Source organism: Phascolarctos cinereus, unplaced genomic scaffold (genome assembly GCF_003287225.1).
Source record: "Phascolarctos cinereus isolate Bilbo 61053 unplaced genomic scaffold, phaCin_HiC Scaffold_5;HRSCAF=322, whole genome shotgun sequence".
NCBI lineage: Eukaryota > Metazoa > Chordata > Mammalia > Diprotodontia > Phascolarctidae > Phascolarctos > Phascolarctos cinereus.
In genome coordinates, this window is record NW_027555958.1 from 4,418,640 (window position 1) to 4,424,790 (window position 6,151).

Sequence of the window (6,151 nt, forward strand, 5' to 3'; positions counted from 1 at the left end):
CCCCTCCCCATTGGACCATGAGCACCTTGAAGGTAAAGATGGATTTTTACCTCTCTTTGCATCTCCAGCATTTAGTACAATTCCTGGAACTTAATGAGCGCTTAATATGTATTTGCTGTCTTGAATGTGGCTGCTACTGTGTACAATATTCTCCGACTCTAACTTTTAACCCCTAAGGGGATTTGTTCTGTGAAATTTGGATTCAGTCAAAGGGCAGCAGCAAGAGAACCGTGTGAGGTGGCCTTGAGGTTGCAGTCTCCCCACCCCGGCTTTCAGGCCTCTTCTGTGGTGTTTTTTCCAGGAATAGAAAAACAGCTCTTCTCAGCAATGCAAGGATCTAAAACAATTCCAAAAGACTCAAAATGGAAAATGCTGTCTACATCCAGAAAAAGAACTCTGGAGTCTGAATGCAGATGGAAGCACACTATTTGCTCTCTTTTTCTTTTGTTGTTTTGTTTTGTTTCTTCTTTCTCATGGTTCCTCCCATTGTTGCTAATTCTTCTTTACATCATGACTAATGTGAAAATATGTTTGTTATGAATATGTAAGTACAGCCTATATCAGATTGCATGCAGTCTTGGGGGGGGAGGAGAGAAATGGGGGAGAAAATTTAAAACTCAAAATCTTATGGAAGTGAATGTTGGAAACTGGAAATAAACAAACAAACAAATAAATAAAAAATTTTTAGAAAGAGTTAGAGTTGGAGTTGAAGGCACATTTAGGGTTAGGGTTAGAGTCAGAGGCATTTAGGGTCAGACTCTAACCCCTTAGGGGCTTTGTTCTGTGAAGTTTGGATTCAGTCACAGGGCTGCACCTGAGAACCTAGAGTGCCACATACGACCTTGAGGCTGTGGATTCCCCACCCCTTCCCTAAGGTGAATACAGCTATTAATGATGTGACTTTGAAGAAATTGCTTAGCCTACTTGGACATTAGTTTCCTTAAATATATAATGAAGAGGTTAGAAGAGATGACCACTAGAGTCCTCTCAGACTCCAATAGTCAATTTTCTATAAGTAGACAAGCTATTGCGTATGTGTGTGTGTGTGTGTGTGTGCTCTTTAAATCCTATTGATATAATCAGTGTAGTGTGATAGAATGAACACTAGACTTGGGAGCAAAAGACCTGGGTACTACCTCCCAGGAGAAAAAGAGAGAGACATCTTGGGCAGTTTAATGATTCCGAAGTTTGAGAATCTAGAGCTATACCACTGAGATGGGGAAAGGTGCAGTGTCTTGTTTGTCTCAGAGGAAGAAGAAAAGCCATGTGGCCCCCAGTAGAAGGAAACTAGTACAGGACTAAAGCCACAATTGGAGGAAGCCAGAGACTTGTGTTGTGCTATTGCTATGAATTGTTGAGACAATGAAAGTCTGGTGGAAAGGAGGGTGTCTGGCGAGCAGCTGCACATTTTATTTTGGTGGTCATGATGGTAAGGTATAACATCCAAGTGTCCAGCCCTCCATGTGTCAGTGCTAAGCCTAAGGACCTATGGGAAAGTGGAATCCACCAGGGAAGGAAAAGACTGATGTTGACTTACTTAATTGCTACTGTGACCACTACGAATGTTTTGTGTGTTTTCTGTCTCTGTTTACGGGCTATCGCTAGTCACATTTTTTTTTTTTTGCGTTTTCTCTAGAGTTAAATGTGTTATCCAATATATATTTGTTACCTTGAGTGCTTATGCATGAGCTATAGAGCTTATCATCTGTATCTTTGGAGACCTAGATATGAGCATATTTGGAGAATTCCCAGTGACATATCTGGGTAATTGTGAACCAAAACAGAAAACAACCTTTTGTTTTAGCCCCTATGGTCAGACTCAGTCTATGTGAACTATGGGGGCCCTCAGGGAATGAGTTACTTATCTTTCATATAGAGAGGAAAAGAGAAAGAGATGGATGTACACGGAAATGAATGCATACGTTGGCGGATCCATAGTCAAAGGCAAATATTCATGGCATAATATCTCCACCTTATTGCTTTTTAGATTACTATAGCTACAGGCTTCTATACTTATGATCAATTTTCACAACAAAAGGGCTTTTGCTTCTTGTCATTCACCCTACTGGTCAGATGAAATCAAGCTGAGAGTTGGATATGGCTCATGGGGATCGAGGTTGCCTACCTTTGGAAAGATTGGTGGCTGTGCCTTTTCAGCCAGCCACCCAGCAGGTCATCTGGTTACCACTTGAGAGATGCCAGCAGCAATAGCTATAACACCTGGTCATGAGCGAGGTCATGTGAGTGGCAGGTAGTTGTATGTCTACCCACCTGTTGAGCAGTGGCTGAGATGTCAAGGGTAAGAGTGGGTGACCAGCTGGCTAATGGGTGATGTGGGGGGTGGGTACAACTATTCCACTCAACCTGCCTAATGTAGGGTCTAGGCTACAGTTTGAGGTGAAGTACAAGGCCTACACTGAATTCATCTTCCATGTAGCCTATGCAAACACCTAGCCTAAGCCATGCTTGGTGCAAGTCGGAATCCTAACTTCTTGGAGTGCCAAAGGACCTGAGATGCCATCTTCTTGAACTTATCCACAAGGAAAATCCCTTCTGCAGCCTTCATAAAGAGTGGCCTTCCAGGCTCTGAGTAACTCCAGTGCCAGTGAATTCACCATCTCTCAAAGCATCCAGTTCTTCTGGGCTTGTACAGCCCTGGCGGTTGGAAAGCTTTGCTTTACATTCAGCTTAAATCTGCTTCCCTGTAACATCTACACTAATACTGAGTTCTTCTTTCCGTATGTCATGGGGACCACCTAGACCCATAAAGCTTGATCTTTGAGGGAAGAGATGTGGTATGGAGGAGAGAACACTAACTCTGAAAACAGAGGACCTGGCCCTTTAAACTGTGTGGAGCGGCAGCTAGGTGGTGCAGTGGATAGAAAGCACTGGCCCTGAATTCAGGAGGACCTGAGTTCAAATCTAGCCTCAGACACATTACATTTACTAGCTGTGTGACCTGGGCTAAGCCATTGCCTAGCCAAAAACAAACAAACAAACAAAACTATGTGGATTTGGGCGATCACTTATTCTCCTTAAGCACCAAGTTTTTCATCTATAGAATAAGAGGATTAGATTGTATGGACTCCATTGTTTCCTTCAGCTCCACATTTATGATCATAGAAACTATTCATTTACTCAGACATCCAGCATTTCCCTCTTTAATATTTTTTTATGAGTGGAACATCCTTGGCACTTGTAAGCCTTTCTCACATGACATTGTTTCCATGCTCTATCATCCTGCTCGTCGTCTCCTCAGGGTGTGCATCAGCTTACTGAAAACCTTGTGCCCATATTGATAGCTGGAGCTCATGGAGTGTGACTTCATCACACCAGAATTCTCCTTCGGCAGGATGCATGTCCTTCATTATGGCCCCCAGATGGTGGTGGCAGTGGTGGCAGTGGTGACAGGCCCCAGGCCTGGGCAGGAAGTAAAGATGGGGCTCCCATCCCAGATGGCAGGTTATTAAAATATTCGTTTAGATTTATGGGTTTATGCTTTCAAGTAATGAAAGACCATTTAAAAACATCCTTTGACTTCTCAGATTTGGAGAAGGGCTCCATCTTCCCCTGTCTCCATCAATCCCAAAGCATGGAGCTATTACTCCATTACTTCCCGCATATAGTGGGAGCCCAGTCCTGCTGAATTTGTTTTTCTTCAACCTTGCAGAAGATCTATGGATTCAATATTGTGGCTGTTCCATATACGTGTGGAGATGACAATCCCTGAATGTTTTCCTTTTAGTCAGCCTTCATGAATTATCGGGCCTGAAAGGTAAGGGCTTTCTCTCCAAAGCTCCTCTGGCTGAGCCTGCAGTGACAGACCCAGACAACAAGTAGGCTCATATACAAAGGATTTGTATATGAATTTAGCTAGGCTTGAAGCCTTCCAGCTCAACGTGGCCTTCCACAGCTTCAGATCCGCAGGCAGCATTTGGAATGCCAAGTCGTGCCAGGATCCCATGCTAAAGAGAACAGTCATGGATGGCGCTTTGTTAGAGTCAAAGAAGAAATAACGACATGGCCTGGTGGATAGAGAGCTCACCTTAGGGTCAGGGAGACCTGGGTTCAAGTCTCACCTCAGGCATATGCTGGCTGTGTGTCCCTGGGCAAGTCACTCCTCAGTGCTTCAGGCAGCTCTCTAAGACCGAGGGAGAGGCTGTAATGCAGTGGTAGAAGGGGTTTCCTCTTAGCAGTGAAATCACACTTCTGATATGCACCCCCACCTCTGTCAAAAGACTGCATTTCACCTATCTTTCATGATCTCTTCACCCTGAAGGTTCTGTAGAACGGGCAGCACTGCAGTGATCATGCCTAAGGGAGGGAGGCCATTAACGTGAAAGGGGTATTCAGGTTTGCCTTCAAATTTCTGCTGGGCTAAAGAATGGGAAGATCAATGTGAATCCAGGGCAAGGGTGTAAAAGGACCAGACTCCACCCTGAGCCTGGGCTGAATTTTGAGGCTTTGGCTTTGGCCATCCACAAAGCCCAGGGTGCACCCAAGGCATGCAGCCATCCCATCACTGGGTGGAAGGAGCCCAGGTGCTGGAGCTGGGATGAGCTGGGAAAGGACAGAAGACAATGTTCTACATGTTTGCTCTCCAGCCAAACCCAGACTGTCCCAGGAGGAGTGTGGGCAGCACTCCTGAGTGGGTTTTAGCTATTTTGTTTAAGCAACCAAACTCAGTAAATACTAAGCATCCCAGAGATGATCAGAAAAAAGTAAGGAAATGCATAATGACTTCTGAGTATAATCGTGCACAGTCAGACAGCACTGGGAGGGCTGGAAGGCAGCCTGGTGCCTGCAGAGAGCGCAAGACTTGGAACTAGGAAGAGCTGAGCTAAAATCCTACAGACAACGCTTAGTAGCTATGTAACAGTGGATAGTCAATCAGTAAACAAGCATTGATTAAGGGCCTATCATGCAGCACGAAATAGAGAACTAGCCTCAGGGTCAGGGAGACCTGGGTGCATGTCCCACCTCTGACACAGATTGTCTGTGTGACCTTTGTTAAGTTACTTAAGTTCTCTATGCTCCAGGAAGAAGAAAGGAAGGGAGGAAGGAAGAGAAGAAGGAAGGAGGGAAGAGAGGAAGGAAGGAAGGAAAGAAGGAAGGAGAAGGAAGAGTAGAAAAGGAAGGGACAGAGAAAAGGAAGAAGGAAGGTAAGAAAGGAAGGGAGAGAGGAAAAGAGAAAGGAAGGAAGAAGAAGAAAGGAGGGAAGACAGGAAGGAAGGAAAAAAGGAAGAAAGGGAGGGAGGGAGAAAGAGGAAGCATTTAAATGCTTGCTATATATTAGGCACTACGCTAAGCACTTTAAAAATATTTCATTTCGTCCTCACAACAATCCTGGGAAGTAGATGATACTATGATTTCTGTTGTGCAGTTTAGGAAACTGAAACAAACAGAAGTTAAGTGACTTGCCCAAACTCACGCAACTAGTAAATGTCTGAGGTTGAATTTGAACTCAGATCTTCCTGTCTCTCACCTCAGCACTCCAGTGGATAGACAGAATTTCTTCTTAAGTCATGGCACTTTTTAAGGTTGTAGTCTATAGGCAGCTCTGTAAGACTTAAGTTCCAGAGAAGGCACTGACCTTCATTAGTAGATGGAATTTCCTCATCTGGGAGTTCCCTATACCTGTGAAATCACCAGGACTTAGCACAGTTCCTGCCCCTCTCCTCATTGAATATTATCTCCTCCTCATAAAATGAAAGCAACTTGAGGGCATGGCCCTGTTTCATTTTGTCTTGGTATTTCCAGTGTCTAGCATATCTCAGGCACATAGTAGGTGATTAGTAAATGAACATTGACTAATAGATGATACATATTGTCTCCCTAGTAGGATGCAAGCTCCTTAAGGCCAAATGGTGTTTTAGTTTTGTTTAGGTATCCCAGCACCCAGCACAGTTTTTGGCTCCCAGTAAGTGTTTCATAAATGCTTATTGATTGACTGAGACCCACAAGGGTCACAACAAGCCAAATTCTGATTTTCAAAAGAGGAAATCCTCGTGGGAACATTGCACAAAAACTGATTATTGAGAAGCCCCCCAGTATGAGTCAGGGGGCTGTGTAAACCCAGAGATTCAGTTCTGGGATCCAGGTTATGATTGCTTGACTTCTCACGTTTCCCATAATTACTCTATAGATTTCA